This window comes from Lolium perenne, chromosome 7 (assembly GCF_019359855.2).
Source record: "Lolium perenne isolate Kyuss_39 chromosome 7, Kyuss_2.0, whole genome shotgun sequence".
NCBI classification, from domain to species: Eukaryota; Viridiplantae; Streptophyta; class Magnoliopsida; order Poales; family Poaceae; genus Lolium; species Lolium perenne.
The window spans coordinates 239,317,743-239,335,537 of NC_067250.2; the positions used below are offsets into that span (position 1 = coordinate 239,317,743).

A 17,795-nucleotide genomic window follows, 5' to 3' on the forward strand; every position below is an offset into this window, starting at 1 on the left:
GTAATATGGTTTTCGCGACGGAGAGTTTAAGTAGGCGGAACGGCAGAGTCGGGCGGCGCTCGAGGGGCCCACACCATAGGGCGGCGCGGGCCCCTCCTTGGCCGCGCCGCCTTGTGGTGTCGCCACCTCGTGGCCCCACTTCGTATCTCCTTCGGTCTTCTGGAAGCTCCGTGAAAAAATAAGACCCTGGGCGTTCGTTTCGTTCAATTCCGAAAATATTTCCTGTGTAGGATTTCTGAAACCAAAAACAGCACAAAACAGGAACCGGCGCTTCGGCATCTCGTTAATAGGTTAGTGCCGGAAAGTGCATATAAATGATGTAAAGTGTGTATAAAACATGTGAGTATTGTCATAAAACTAGCATGGAACATAAGAAATTATAGATACGTTTGAGACGTATCAGCGTTTCGCGCGCTTTCTCTTCGTCCAGAGTCCCCGAGCGCGCCTCGGGGGATCGGGGTTGGCGTGGGCTCGCCGGATGGATGAAGGCCCAAATCCGGGAAAAAACGAGGAATCGAGGGCACGACTGGACCGAATTTCGCTGTCCGGATGAAAAAACGATGCTCAGGGGCCTCATCGGGGAGACGAGTGGGGATGCTCTAAGTGAGAGGACCGGAGACTGCTTGAACAAAATCAGGAGGCAGGCGCCCACCGCGAAGCGGAACGCTGTGACGAAATAAATTAAGATTTTTTAATAGGCTCACGAGCTTTTGTCAAACCAAGCTCAAGCCAGGTGTTAGGCTCGCGAGTCGAGCTCGAGCTTACTGCTTGGCTCGGAACATGAAACGAGCTCGAGCCGAGCCTAATGGCCCTATTCACACAGTTAAATACTGAAATAAGGAGGACATGGGCTTTTCTACACTGTTGTGAGCACCCACTCAAGTTCATAGTGCACTTTGTTCATATGACTCGCGAAAGCCTTTGCAATCGCCATCTCAAGTTGCACCAACACTAACAAGCAGAAATAAGCCTAAGCAACCATAACATTCACGGTATACAATCACACGTGGGCCAAAAATTACCGGATCATCATGCCTAATTCTCCAATGTACCCCCACATTGCAGGGCGCGAACAATAGTTCCATCTGTGATCGTTATCGCCGACTTGTGTCTTACAGTAAGGTACGTAGTTGTGTCGGATAACACGAAGCTGTTGTTTAAATATTTCTAGGAACTTGAGATCCCTAGGTTAGCATGCCATAGTGGAAAATTTGCTCCGATGTCCTCAGACTTGGGCCAATATGTAGAATGTGCCGACTTAACCACTTGACAGTATGATGGACTAAAGTGAACCCACAAGAAAGTTTAAAGACCTTATGCACAATTAACTCTGTTGACATATGTAGAATCAAACTTTTTAATGTCACTCGACTATATAATTTGTTATTTGGAGTGTTTAGGTTTTATACTAAAAACATATGGGTTAATTTGTTTTAGGAAGTATCTTCCAGATGTATAATTATTATGGATTTATAGATATTCAACTTTTAATATAATTAGTTGATATTTATTTGAAGAGTCGCATTCATAAGATAACTTGTGCAAAAACAGGGTGAATAACTGTGTTTAAAAGATTATCCAACCAAACAACGTCTAGGATATCCAATTAGGAAAAGTTTGGATAGCAAGATTAGACAATACATTACTGATAAATTGATTTTAGTACACTTTTTATGGAAGAATACAATAAATAAAGTGAAATTTACATCTCATTCTGAAATTGTCCATCCTACTAAATCTGAGATTATGTGTGCGATAATTTTGGAAGGTGCACGAATAAAACACAAGAATGTTGAAGGAATGAAGAGATATATAGATTAAAGAGTTCACCAAAAAAACACAATAATGTTCAAGGACTAAAGAGAAATAGATTAAAGGGAGTACGAAAGAGTGTGTCGGCCTGTCGGGCTTCCCCGAGAATAAACATAAGAACATTTGAGCTCATGTTGAGATTCATATAGAGTTGCATGACATAGAAATGCATTTTATACAAATTTGACAACCTCAATTCTAAGATAAATCTTCTTGGTATGGAGTTTAGAGTTTCGTTTGCGGCGTGTCATGTTTCCGCTTGTGCCTTCTGAAAGTATGAACTGTTGCAAGGTTGGAACGGCTCTTGCCATTGATTACCACTTTACCACCAAGTCATTTGAGATTGGTTTCTTGAATTATTGTGGATTAAAAATAGGTTTAGAACCCGGAAGGAATGGCCTGCTAACAGTTTGCTGGTAGCAACAAGCTAGTCTAACTAACAGAAGGAGTGTTCATTTACCACACTGTATTTGCTCGAAAATCTGCCTTAACACCCCCCAAATCAGCTAATACAAAATTGTGTATATGGCCAAAACTTTCAACTCGCTCGGTAGGTTTCAAAAATTCAAATGTGGATGTTCTCCGCCCTTCTTTTCATGATATGTGGACCCAAGCAATCAACGACTAAACGAGTAGGGTTGTCCTACATCACTTTCCATATCTTTTTACGAAATGCTCATCATCTGGTTGCACATATCTTTACGGAATCCCTTTGATGATCTCAAGAACTTTGTTTAATTGTGAACTCGATGGAGAAATAGCCTAACAAGGTATGCTAGTTCCATGATGAAACCATGAAGAAGAGTCAATATCCGGATGATCATCTTGGTGATCTTCAGATAAAAATCCCGATGCTTCCAAGTCTTAAGATAGTTGTGATTTTCAACTGCAAAATCAGTTTCAACTAGGTGCAAAATTTGTGTACATGAACCTAGCAATGACTGAGATTTACTCCTTTCTCGGTCTTGTGTACTTGTGATGTATTTTTTTGCCAATTTTGATCATGTTCTATCTACCTTCTCACGCTTAAATATTAACACTATTTTCACATTTGATGCCATTAGGTGCAACAACCATGCGATGGATGCTTGCATGCATTTAAATACCACAATGAGGGAACAATGAGCATTCCTATACTGTTGTGAGCACCCATTCCCTCGACGAAGTAGATCAATGTTAAACATTTTTTTGTCGTATCAATTGAAGCCCATAGTGCACTTCATTTAGATGACCATATTGTCAAGTTGCACCAATACTAACAAGCATAAATAGGCCTAAGCAACCATAATTTTCACAGTACAAATCAAACGTCGGCCAAATATCATCGATCATTTGGTAAAAGAGATGCCTAATTCTCCCATGTACCCTCGGATTGAAGTGAGCGAACACGATGCTCGTCTGTGATTGCCGACTTCTTTCTCACAAGGTGATTGTGTTAGAGAACACGAAGGTGTTGCTTAAAAATTTGTTAGAGCTTAAGGTCCTTAGGTTAGCATGTCATGGTAACAAGTTCGCTCGGATGTCCTCCTAGTTGGACCAATATGCACACAAATGCCAAGTTAAATGTGTCGATATAACTCGTAAAGATGACACTCATTCTCTCTTTTCCTTTCTCTCTCGTTGCTACAATACATGAGAGTCTTCTCCGTGTCACCAGGCCAAATCTAGGCGGCTCCCGCCTGCATTGCCGGTCGGATTTGGCTGAGGGGAGGCATCGGTTGTTGTAGTATGTGTATTAGGGGTATGTTGAGTCGATTGGTGGCGTTTGGGAGTGGGGTACTAGATCCTTTCAGTCGGATCTGGTGTAGTCTGGTGCTGGGTGTTCGTCGCTATGCGGCTCCGGTTGCGGGGGCTGATGCAAGTGGCGAAGCTGAGCCTGGAGGTCTCTGACAATAAGATGATCCTGGGCACAACGTGAGGCAGTTCCGGCGGAGCTTCTCCGACAAGCTTCCAAGGATGAGGATGATGAAGGAGAGCTTTATTCCCAGCTCCTATAAAAAGTGTTGCAAGCTCATATTTTCGATCCCCGGATCCCTTTTCTCCTCTTGGCCAGCCGTGGTGGAGAGGGGAAGGATGAGTGGAGCCTGGTGACCTTCGGTGGAGGTAAGATGTCTCTTCAGGATCTACTATTGCCTCGGCGCAGTGACAAGCATCTTCAGTGACCCAGGTGGTTTCATCCCCGGTGTTGGCAGAGACAGCGCCATCTGGTGGTAGATCATCTTCGTTGGTGACCTTGGACTCGATCTCGTTTTTGCAGTTGGTTGTATGTGCTTGGTGCCAAAAGTTTGGACCTAATTGTAATTTTATTTTTCTTTGAGGTACTCCTTGTAAAAGTGTACCCACCGCTTAGATAATGCAGAGTCTAGGTCAATTTAAAGTAAAGTGAACCTTTCGCTAATAAAGTAAAGTGCCAATTTAATAGTCAGTATGGAATAAAATGAACCAACAAGAAAAGTTTTAGAATCTCGGGAACATTTGACCCTGTTGAATATGTAGAATCAAACTTTTAGAATCAATCCGACAATATGGACTAAGATGAAGTGACAAGAAAAGTAACATTTATAGGTCATGTACTCTGGATTTCTGCAAAATGTCATGAAATTATATCCCCGATCATTTTGGACGGTGCACGAAGAAGACAGAACGAGCAATAGAGTAAAAGGGGAAATAGAAGGACATGGAGAAGGAGTAAAATTGCATTGAGTTAAATCCATCATTAGTAACTAAACTTGTCACGCTAAATCAATTCAGTCACCGTACTTAGCGAGTACCATTTTACGGTCATCAAATACGCGTTCAAGTGTCACAGACGGTCACCGCTCAAAATGAGGTATTGTATTTGCTGACATGGCTGTACGTGGGTCCCAAAGTCAGGTAACTTAACATTTAGTTGGAGAAAAACTGGAGGGGTAGGGGGTTTGTGCAAAAGCGTCGTCGACTACTTGACCAGGGCCGCGCAAGCAGATCGTTGACTGAGATTTCCCCTCGCCTCCAATCCTGTGCCCGGCCCCAGTTCAGCGACCTACCGCCGGAGCTCCACCGCTGGTCGCGAGCTCCTCCGTTCAGCACTCCGCCGGTAGGCCCATCCGTTTCCGCTTATTTGCCGCCCTGATTGTGTGTACTCAACATGATGCTTCGTCTCGTTCATATGGCGGCTTAGGATCCATGGTGATGGTCGGCAGCGCAGCTGATCATGCCGCTCGACAGGCCGAGCCCTGCCAGAGAGGTCTCCGGCCTCGTGAAGCTCTGGTCGCCGCACCACTCTAGTGACAGCAGCCTCTCCCTCGGCGGCTTCATCTCGACGGTAACGTCGCGTTGATTCTCCCGCGACGCGCCACTGAACAGCAGGTCTAGGTGCTCGCCCAGGTCGGCGGCGTACTGGAGTGTGTTCAAAAGTAGGAGCGTACCGGATGTACTCAGTGGCAGGGTAACAAATTCCAGGGGATAGGAGCACAGGAGCAGATGGTGTTGGATGCGACACAAGTGGTGCTTCTACTGAAGATTGTATTAGTTCTGCTACAAGCGTTGTGCTCTGTGTGAAGAAGTGAACTGATGGCTATTTCATCAAAGCAGTGTGTGGTGTTAGCTAATGTACGGGTTGAATGGATGTAAATACTGAGCTTGTTTGGCTATTTGATCAAAGCAGTGTTGTTTGTGAAATGGATGTGTGTAAAACTGAGTTTTTTTTGGCATCACCTTAACATCTCACAGTCAATTCAATCACATGAAAAACTCAGTCAGGCCAATCACATGAACAACTTACAGTCAGGTCAAGCACTAAACTGAAACATTGCTTGAAATCACTGAAACTTGAGAGGCATTGTCATTGCAAAATACTTAACCTGATCTAGCACCAGGCTAAAGAGCTACGAAGACTGAATAAAAAACCAACAATGCCAAAGTAATGAGAAATATGTTTCAGTGAAACATGAAGCACTAAGCAGTAATTTTGCAAACGTTTCAAATCTGAAATAGGTAAGTGAAAAAGAGCTAGGAAGTCTGCAACAAGCAGTATACATTGTTTCCTGATAGTTCATCAAAATCCAAGTGGGCTACTGGTAAAATCAATTTTTTGACAGGAAAATGACAATGAGCTGAAAATCGAAATAATTACCAAGTTAGCATCCAAGATTTCAAATAGGGACATCAAAATAGGCTTTCAAATACAGATAACTCAAAGTAAATTCCACTAATAAATAAGAACAAATTATGTCAAACTAAAATTCACTCTTTTCACATAGGATCCAGAATGAAGTTTGACACAAAACCGTGCACTGCATAGCATGCTAGACATCAAAACAAAAATAATTTTGTGAGATATACCGTATTACATAGTCTGCCATAAAGCTTAACACTAAACATTTTTCGTGGGAGCTCTGAACTCATCGAACATGTTGACCTTTTTGGCTTGCCGAGGGACAAATGCAACGGCTATAGCAATTGGGAAGATACAATCATTTGGATCCATCCCAACGGCTGTAAGCAACTGCCCTCTATATCTTATCTTCATGTGGCATCCACCAATGAAGATCACAGGCCTGCAACCTTCTAGAGAACCTCTTCTGGATGCCTCAAGACACATGTAGCATTGCTTAAATCTAGCATTTTCATCAAGAGAAAGATAGAATGAACTCCCTGGACTGGTGTCATGTTCCAACCTTTCTGAACAACCCTTGAGAAGTTATTTAGATTCATATCTTGATCGGCCCTAAAGCTCTCCAAGTACTTCTCTGCAATGAAGTTAGCTGTGAAGGAATATACTTTCCACTTTCCACTACAACTATGCTTGGGCTCATATCTCTTGATCATGTAACCCTTTGTCCGGATATCATATGAAGCCCAAAGATACCAACTACATTGCTTACCACACTTTGCATTTACCCTTTTTTGTCATTTACTGGAAACTTAATATCCTTTCTGTGAATGCAGCTGTAAGTCCTGACTGCTTTCCTAAGCAACTGAACTGAAGAGAAAACTTAGCCAACATAAAACTTGGGATTAGTTAGATCAGCCTCTCGGAAAAATTTGAATCTCAAATGCATTGTTTCATCATCAGATTCGGGTGCCCATAGGTCCTCTTCATCTGACTCATTATCTTCTATTTGGGTCTTGGCTTGCTCTTTATTTGTTGAAGCACAACTATGAACTTTGACAACAGAACTCTGACCTTTGCCCTTCGCACAAGCAAACTTGCGCTTCAAAACCGAACTCTGAAGTTGGTCATCATCAGACTCCTCGTCTACATTATCTGCATACAAATCATCATCACCTTTGCTAACCTCATAATCTGAGTCAACACAGTCAAAGTCGGAATCATTTTCAGCATCACTCTCTTTATCTTCTCCAGATACTTTGCTAACAAGTTCAGAGATTGTTCTCTTTCTACTACTCTGCCTTGTTCTACCAGGAATACACTCCGGATTATGTACATCAATTTGACTAGCTGGCATCTCAGGCTGGGTGCTGGTACATGACTTTGAAGGGCTGATGAAAGGGGGCAAAGGAGCAACTGGGAAATTTACAACATCATCATAATTCTGCAAGCTCATACTCTGATCATGATCCAAATAAATCTTGAAGTAGTGCTGGCCAATGTCAACTAGAGTATTCATAAAATTAGTGCCCACTTCATCTATTATCTCCCTCAACCCATTCTTCTCTATAGTCAGCATTGGAATGCAATAAAAAACCTTCATTCTCCCTGCTAGCTCATACCCTATTTCTTCAATAATGTTCTCAAGCAACAAAGGAGACCACATCAGAGTGTCTACTTGATCATAGTAGATAATGTGGCCATCAACATAAGACCTGTTGCAACCATTGCCCACAAAAAATCCACCATGATTGATTTCAATTGTGAAATATGAACTGCATCGACCTGCCAAATCAAAATTTTATAATTTAAGTACTGAATCCATGACTAAATACAGTCTGTGAACACTATGTTTTTGCCAGCGCACACTCCTCTCACGCCCTGAAAGTTAGCTGCCCACGATTGGCACGATGTGCACTCGCCACTATCTCATGCACGTCATGTGCAGTTGTACCGTGAACCTGTATATAACTATATATACATGAGCAATGCAATACAGAGCACCCAAGATGCATCGCCAAACTCTTCTTCCCGATCACAGTTTTACCTACTGCAACCTTGAGTAAATGATAGCCAATTGCAAATCTCTGTACACATCATCACTATATGATCTGGGTGAACAATTTCACTTCAAAAGATCCTTCCGTAAACTAAACTGCTCCCAAACCCCACCCAAACCCCCTACTCAAATCATGCCAAACACCTTCCGTAAACAGCTAACACAAATCACGTACAGTATCCGAAATCAATCTACAGAAAAGTCATGGATGAGATTGACAACGATTGTGGGCTTACCATACATGGGAGCGGGAGCTCCTTCCGGACGCCGACGGGGAGACATGGCCACCGCGGAGCACGACGACAACACACGCGCCTGACTCCCTCTCCACCTTGATGTCGATGCAATCCGCTGGCGATCCCCAGCGAGGGCAGCAAGGATCCCGACGGCGCCGCGGCGGTTACTGCTCCCTAACCCCTCACCTAGGAACGATCGGCAGGGTATTATACTGGTGGAACACCTGGGCACTCAATGGTAGGATATTTGAGGGCTTAAACGCTAGTAATCGCTAGCTGCTAATCACCTATGGGCTCATGCGACACTGATAGTGGGTCTCCCGAATCCCCAAGTCAATCCATACAAAGGCTCGTATGGGCTAGTGACCGTCTCTGACACTTCAAGGCGTATTTGGACTGTAAAATGGTATTCGCTGGCTCCCCGCTCCCCGCTCCCGTCGCCCTCCCCGTCGGGCGGCCGGGGCGCCTCCGCCTCCCACCCCAGGCCCGCCTGTTGGAGATATGCCCAAGAGGCAATAATAAAAGTGGTTATTATATATCTTTATGTTTATGATAAATGTTTATATACCATGCTATAATTGTATTAACAGAAACATTGATACATGTGTGTTATGTAAACAACAATGAGTCCCTAGTAAGCCTTTTAACTAGCTTGTTGATTAATAGATGATTAGTTTCATAATCATGAACATTGGATGTTATTAATAACAAGGTTATATCATTATATGAATGATGTAATGGACACACCCAATTAAGCGTAGCATAAGATCACGTCATTAAGTTATTTGCTATAAGCTTTTGATACATAATTACCTAGTCCTTATGACCATGAGATCATGTAAATCACTTATACTGGAAAAGTACTTTGATTACATCAAACGCCACTGCGTGAATGGGTGGTTATAAAGGTGGGATTAAGTATCCGTAAAGTATGAGTTGAGGCATATGGATCAATAGTGGGATTTGTCCATCCCGATGACGGATAGATATACTCTGGGCCCTCTCGGTGGAATGTCGTCTAATGTCTTGCAAGCATATGAATAAGTTCATAAGAGACCACATACCACGGTACGAGTAAAGAGTACTTGTCAGGAGACGAGGTTGAACAAGGTATAGAGTGATACCGATGATCAAACCTCGGACAAGTAAAATATCGCGTGACAAAGGGAATTGGTATCGTATGTGAATGGTTCATTCGATCACTAAGTCATCGTTGAATATGTGGGAGCCATTATGGATCTCCAGATCCCGCTATTGGTTATTGGTCGGAGAGAGATCTCAACCATGTCTACATAGTTCGCGAACCGTAGGGTGACATACTTAAGATTTGATGTTGTAATAGTAGAACTTGAATATGGAATGGAGTTCGAAGCATTGTTCGAAGTCTCGGATGGGATCCCGGACATCACGAGGAGTTCCGGAATGGTCCGGAGAATAAGATTCATATATAGGAAGTCATATTCCAAGTTTGGAAATGATCCGGTGCATTTATGGAAGGTTCTAGAAGGTTCTAGAAAAGACCGGAAGAAATCACTAAGGAAGGAAGAGTCCCGGAGGGACTCCACCTCCCCATGGCCGGCCAACCCTAGAGGGGGGAGTCCAAGGTGGACTCCACCAAGGGGGCCGGCCACCCCCCTTCATGGAAGGGTGGGAATCCCACTTGGGTGGGAGTCCCACCTTGGGTAGGTTTCCCTACTACATGGAAGGTTTTGGGTTGGGGTCTTATTCGAAGACTTGTAGTCCAACACTTGGGGTTCCACCTATATAATGAGGGGCATAGGGGAGGGGGCCGGCCAACACAAAGCCACAAGCTGGCTGCACCCCATAGAGGCCGGCCACCCCCTCTCCCAAACCCTAGCCGCCCCCCTCTCCTCCACCTCTCCCGCACGCTTAGCGAATCTCCGCCGGAGTTCTCCATCGCCACCGCCACCACGCCGTCGTGCTGCCGGAGTCAAGGAGGAGCTACTACTTCCGCTGCCCGCTGGAACGGGGAGAAGGACGTCGTCTTCATCAACACCGAACGTGTGACCGAGTATGGAGGTGCTGCCCGATTGTGGCACCGTGATCAAGATCTTCTACGCGCTTTTGCAAGCGGCAAGTGATCGTCTACCGTAGCAACAAGAGCCTCATCTTGTAGGCTTTGGAAATCTTCAAGGGTGAGTCTCGATCATCTCCTCGTTGCTCCCGTCTTCTAGATTGCATCTTGGCTTGGATTGCGTTCTCGCGGTAGGAAATTTTTTGTTTTCTATGCAACGAATCCCTACAGTGGTATCAGAGCCGTGTCTATCCATAGATGGTTGCACGAGTAGAACACAATGGTTTTGTGGGCGTTGATGCTTATGTTGTCTTTAGTTTGAGTACTTTGCATCTTTGTGGCATAGTGGGATGAAGCGGCTCGGGCTAACTTTACATGACCGCGTTCATGAGATTTGCTCCACGCTCGACATGCAACTTGTATTGCATAAGTGGCTTTGCGGGTGTCTGTCTCTCCTACTATAGTGAAGATTCAATTTACTCTTCTATTGACAACACTAGTATCACCGTTGTGGTTCATGTTCGTAGGTAGATTAGATCTTACTCGAAAACCCTAAACCACGTAAAATATGCAAACCAAATTAGAGACGTCTAACTTGTTTTTGCAGGGTTTGGTGATTTGATATGGCCATAATGTGATGATGAATATGTATGAGATGATCATTATTGTATTGTGGCAACCGGCAGGAGCCTTATGATTGTCTTTAAATTTCATGTTGAGTAGTATTTCAAATAAGTTGTAATAGTTGCTACATGGGAGAACAATCATGAAGACGACGCCATTGACCTTGACGCTACGCCGACGATGATGGACATCATGCCCGTTGATGATGGAGATCATGTCCGTGCTTTGGAGATGAAGATCAAAGGCGCAAATACAAAAGGGCCATATCATATCACATATGAACTGCATGTGATGTTAATCCTTTATGCATCTTATTTTGCTTAGATCGCGACGGTAGCATTATAAGATGATCGCTCTCACTAAAATATCAAGATAATAAAGTGTTCATCCTTAGTAGCACCGTTGCCAAGACTTGTCGTTTCGAAGCATCTCGTGATGATCGGGTGTGATAGACTCAACTAGTGCATACAACGGGTGCAAGCCAGTTTTGCACATGCGGATACTAAGGTGGCCTTGACGAGCCTAGCATGTACAGACATGGTCTCGGAACACATGATACCGAAAGGTAGAGCATGAATCATATGATTGATATGATGAACACTTTGAGTGTTCGCCATTGAAGTTACATCTTGTCTCGTGATGATCGGACTTGGTGTGGTGGATTTGGTTCGTATGATCACTAAGACAATTCGAGGGATATTGTTTTGAGTGGGAGTTCACCTAGTTTTTAATTTTGTTAAATTAAAATTTGAACTCAATTTGTCATAAACATTAGTCTAAACTATTGCAAATATATGTTGTAGATATGGCGTCCCCAATCAATTTTAACCAGTTCCTAGAGAAAGAAAAGCTTAAGAGCAACGGTAGCAACTTCACCGACTGGTTCCGTCATGTGAGGATCTTCCTCAATGGCGGAAATCTGCAATATGTGCTTGATGCACCGCTAGGTGACCCTCCTGCAGAAACTGAAACCGATGAAGTAAAGAACGTTTATGCGACTCGGAAAACTCGGTACTCTCAAGTTCAGTGTGCCATCCTATGCAGTCTGGAAGCCGATCTTCAAAAACGTTTTGAGCACCACGATCCACATGAGTTAGTCAATGAGTTGAAAACTATCTTTGAAACTCATGCGGCCGTGGAATGCTATGAAGCATCGAAACACTTCTTCAGTTGCATGATGGAAGAAGGCAGCTCCGTTAGTGAGTGATACGTCTCCGACGTATCGATAATTTCTTATGTTCCATGCCACATTATTGATGATATCTACATGTTTTATACACATTATATGTCATATTTATGCATTTTCCGGAACTAACTTATTGACGAGATGCCGAAGTGCCAGTTCCTGTTTTCTGCTGTTTTTGGTTTCAGAAATCCTAGTAAGGAAATATTCTCGGAATTGGACGAAATCAACGCCCAGGGTCCTATTTTCACACGAACCTTCCAGAAGACCGGAGGAGATACGAAGTGGGGCCACGAGGTGGCGCCACACTAAGGCGGCGCGGCCAGGCTAGGGCCCGCGTCGCCCTGTTGTGTGGGTCCCTCGTGACTCCACCGACCTTGCCCTTCCGCCTACTTAAAGCCTCCGTCGCCAAAACCCTACCACGTTCGACGAAACCAGAGAAAACCTTCCAGAGCCGCCGCCATCGCAAAGCCAAGATCTAGGGGACAGGAGTCTCTGTTCCGGCACGCCGCCGGGACGGGGAAGTGCCCCCGGAAGGCTCCTCCATCGACACCACCGCCATCTTCATCAACGCTGATGTCTCCCATGAGGACGGAGTAGTTCTCCATCGAGGCTCGGGGCTGTACCGGTAGCTATGTGGTTCATCTCTCTCCTATGTGCTTCAATACAATAATCTCATGAGCTGCCTTACATGATTGAGATTCATATGATGATGCTTGTAATCTAGATGTCATTATGCTAGTCAAGTGGATTTTACTTATGTGATCTCCGGAGACTCCTTGTCCCACGTGTGTAAAGGTGACAGTATGTGCATCATGTGGGTCTCTTAGGCTATATTTCACAGAATACTTATTCACTGTTATGAATGGCATAGTGAAGTGCTTATTTATATCTCTTTATGATTGCAATGTGTTTTGTATCACAATTTATCTGTGTGCTACTCTAGTGATGTTATTAAAGTAGTTTATTCCTCCTGCACGGTGTAATGGTGACAATGTGTGCATCGTGTAGTACTTGGCGTAGGTTATGATTGTGATCTCTTGTAGATTATGAAGTTAACTATTGCTATGATAGTATTGATGTGATCTATTCCTCCTTTCGTAGTGTGAAGGTGACAGTGTGCATGCTATGTTAGTACTTGGTTTGGTTATGTTGATCTGTTATGCACTCTAAGGTTATTTAAATATGAACATTGAATATTGTGGAGCTTGTTAACTCCGGCATTGAGGGTTCGTGTAATCCTACACAGTTAGTGGTGTTCATCATCCAACCAAGAGGGTGTAGAGTCTAGCATCTATCTATTTATTCTGTTATGTGATCAATGTTGAGAGTGTCCACTAGTGAAAGTATGATCCCTAGGCCTTGTTCCTAAATACTGCTATCGCTGCTTGTTTACTGTTTTACTACTTGTTTACTTCCTGCAATATTACTACCATCAACTGCACGCCAGCAAGCACTTTTCTGGCGCCGTACTACTGCTCATATTCATTCATACCACTTGTATTTCACTATCTATTCGCCGAACTAGTGCACCTATTAGGTGTGTTGGGGACACAAGAGACTTCTTGCTTTATGGTTGCAGGGTTGCATGAGAGGGATATCTTTGACCTCTTCCTCCCTGAGTTTGATAAACCTTGGGTGATCCACTTAAGGGAAACTTGCTGCTATTCTACAAAACTCTGCTCTTGGAGGCCCAACACTGTCTACAAGAATAGAAGCACACGTAGACATCAAGCTATTTTCTGGCGCCGTTGCTGGGGAGGAAAGGTAAAAGGCACTCATACTCCGGTCCCAGGTAAAGTACTTTTCTGGCGCCATTGTGTGTGTGCTCGAAGCTATTTCCTTTAGATCCTGCAAATTGCATCTTTCTGTTTCTTGTTTACACTAGTTAGGCATAATGGACAACAATGAGCTTCTTATTCTATTTCCTGATTTAAGACATGGATGGTTTGATGCGAAAATTAAAAAACCTATGGAACATATTAGTATGAACGCTTTGAAAACCATTGTTGCTAATGATATGGAAAATTCTAAGCTTGGGGAAGCAGGCTTTGATGAGCATGATATTTTTAGTCCCCCAAGCATTGAGGAGAAAATTTACTTTGATGATACTTTGCCTCCTATTTATGATGATTATAATGATAGTAGTCTTTTAGTACCGCTTGTTATGGAGGATAAATTTGATTATGATTACAATATGCCTCCTATATTTGATGATGAGAATAATAATGATAGCTACTTTGTTGAATTTGCTCCCACTACAACTAATAAAATTGATTATGCTTATGTGAAGAGTAATGATACTTTTATGCATGTGAATAAGAATGCTTTATGTGATACTTATATTGTTGAGTTTGTTCATGATGCCTCTGAAAATTATTATGAGAGAGCAAAATATGGTTGTAGAAATTTTCATGTTACTAAAACACCTCTCTATATGCTGAAATTTTTGAAGTTACACTGGTTTTATCTTCCTATGCTTGTTACTTTGCTCTTCATGAACTTGTTTATTTACAAGATTCCTATGCATAGGAAGCATGTTAGACTTAAATGTGTTTTGAATTTGCTTTTTGATGCTCTCTTTTGCTTCAACTCTTATTTCTTGCGAGTACATCATTAAAACTGCCGAGCCCATCTTAATGGCTATAAAGAAAGAACTTCTTGGGAGATAACCCATGTGTTTATTTTGCTACAGCAATTTTTGTTTTGTTGAGTCTTGGAAGTTGTTTACTACTGTAGCAACCTCTCCTTATCACGTTTTTGTGCCAAGTAAAGTCTCTATGGTAAAGTTGATGCTAGATTTGGATTGCTGCGCAGAAACAACATTGCTGTCTGCCACGAATTCGCGCAGAAGTCTCTGTAAAAAAATCAAAAAAATCTGCAAATTTACGTGTGTGATTCTCAGATATGTACGCAACTTTCATTAGTTTTGAGTTTTTCCGTTTGAGCAAGTGAAGTTCCCCTTCCAGGTTCGTCTTTACGGACTGTTCTGTTTTTGACAGATTCTGCCTTTTATTTCGCATTGCCGCTTTTGTTAAGTTGAATGAGTTTCTTTGTTCCATTAACTTTCAGAAGTTTTGTGCAATGTCCAGAAGTGTTAAGAATGATTGTGTCACCTCTGAACATGTGAATTTTTGATTCTGCACTAACCCTCTAATGAGTTTTCTTAAAGTTTGGTGTGGAGGAAGTTTTCAAGGGTCAAGAGAGGAGGATGATATACTATGATCAAGAAGAGTGAAGAGTCTAAGCTTGGGGATGCCCCCGTGGTTCATCCCTGCATATTTCAAGAAGACTCAAGCATCTAAGCTTGGGGATGCCCAAGGCATCCCCTTCTTCATCGACAAATTTATCAGGTTCCTCCCTTGAAACTATATTTTTATTCGGTCACATCTTATGTACTTTACTTGGAGCGTCTGTTTGTTTTTGTTTTTGTTTTTGTTTGAATAAATGCTTGTGTGGGAGAGAGACACGCTCCGCTGGTTCATATGAACACATGTGTTCTTAGCTTTTAATGTTCATGGCGAAGGTTGAAACTGCTTCGTTAATTGTTATATGGTTGGAAACGGGAAATGCTACATGTAGTAATTGATAAAATGTCTTGGATAATTTGATACTTGGCAATTGTTGTGCTCATGTTTAAGCTCTTGCATCATATACTTTGCACCCATTAATGAAGAAATACATAGAGCTTGCTAAAATTTGGTTTGCATAATTGGTCTCTCTAAGGTCTAGATAATTTCTAGTAAAGAGTTTGAACAACAAGGAAGACGGTGTAGAGTCTTATAATGTTTACAATATGTCTTTTATGTGAGTTTTGCTGCACCGGTTCATCCTTGTGTTTGTTTCAAATAACTTTGCTAGCCTAAACCTTGTATCGAGAGGGAATACTTCTCATGCATCAAAAATCCTTGAGCCAACCACTATGCCATTTGTGTCCACCATACCTACCTACTACATGGTATTTCGCCACCATTCCAAAGTAAATTGCTCATGTGCTACCTTTAAACAATTCAAAAGCTATTATCTCTTATTTGTGTCAATGTTTTATAGCTCATGAGGAAGTATGTGGTGTTTATCTTTCGATCTTGTCATTTACTTTTGACAGACTTTCACAATGGACTAGTGGCTTCATCCGCTTATCCAATAATTTTGCAAAAAGAGCTGGCAATGGGGTTCCCAGCCCCGATTAATTAACTTGCATTAATAATTCTCTTCACATGTTTTGCTCTGATTCATCAGTAAGCAACTTAATTTTGCAAATAGACACTCCTCCATGGTATGAGATTGTTGGAAGGCACCCGAGGATTCGGTTAGCCATGGCTTGAGAAAGAAAAGGTTGGGAGGAGTGTCATCTAAAAAAATAAAAAGATAAAAACTAAACTAAAGTACATGTGTAAACAAAAGAGAAGATGGATGATCTACCTTGCTGGTAGAGATAACGTCCTTCATGGGAGCCGCTCTTGAAAGTCTGGTTGATAAGGTAGTTAGAGTACCCGCTACCATTCGTTGACAACAACAAACACCTCTCAAAATTTTACTTTTATGCTCTCTATATGATTTCAAAACTTAAAAAGCTCTAGCACATGATTTAATCCCTGCTTCCCTCTGCGAAGGGCCTTTCTTTTACTTTTATGTTGAGTCAGTTCACCTATCTCTCTCCACCTCAAGAAGCAAACACTTGTGTGAACTGTGCATTGATTCCTACATACTTGCATATTGCACTTGTTATATTACTTTACATTGACAATTATCCATGAGATATACATGTTATAAGTTGAAAGCAACCGCTGAAACTTAATCTTCCTTTGTGTTGCTTCAATACCTTTACTTTGATTTATTGCTTTATGAGTTAACTCTTATGCAAGACTTATTGATGCTTGTCTTGAAGTACTATTCATGAAAAGTCTTTGCTTTATGATTCATTTGTTTACTCATGTCATTACCATTGTTTTGATCGCTGCATTCATTACATATGCTTACAATAGTATGATCAAGGTTATGATGGCATGTCACTCCAGAAATTATCTTTGTTATCGTTTACCTGCTCGGGACGAGCAGGAACTAAGCTTGGGGATGCTGATACGTCTCCGACGTATCGATAATTTCTTATGTTCCATGCCACATTATTGATGATATCTACATGTTTTATACAAATTATATGTCATATTTATGCATTTTCCGGAACTAACTTATTGACGAGATGCCGAAGTGCCAGTTCCTGTTTTCTGCTGTTTTTGGTTTCAGAAATCCTAGTAAGGAAATATTCTCGGAATTGGACGAAATCAACGCCCAGGGTCCTATTTTCACACGAAGCTTCCAGAAGACCGGAGGAGATACGAAGTGGGGCCACGAGGTGGCGCCACACTAAGGCGGCGCGGCTAGGCTAGGGCCCGCGCCGCCCTGTTGTGTGGGTCCCTCGTGACTCCACCGACCGTGCCCTTCCGCCTACTTAAAGCCTCCGTCGCCAAAACCCTACCACGTTCGACGAAACCAGAGAAAACCTTCCAGAGCCGCCGCCATCGCAAAGCCAAGATCTAGGGGACAGGAGTCTCTGTTCCGGCACGCCGCCGGGACGGGGAAGTGCCCCCGGAAGGCTCCTCCATCGACACCACCGCCATCTTCATCAACGCTGCTGTCTCCCATGAGGAGGGAGTAGTTCTCCATCGAGGCTCGGGGCTGTACCGGTAGCTATGTGGTTCATCTCTCTCCTATGTGCTTCAATACAATAATCTCATGAGCTGCCTTACATGATT

General features: G+C 42.8%; 1 long non-coding RNA gene across 1 annotated transcript; it reads left to right on the plus strand.

Annotated features, from left to right (window-relative positions):
- The first annotated feature begins 4,740 nt into the window (after positions 1 to 4,740).
- Positions 4,741 to 5,472, plus strand: LOC127312174 (uncharacterized). The gene is made up of 2 exons (XR_007858178.1): positions 4,741 to 4,888; positions 4,973 to 5,472. It is a non-coding gene; the product is annotated as an uncharacterized lncRNA (long non-coding RNA).
- Positions 5,473 to 17,795: the final 12,323 nt, after the last annotated feature.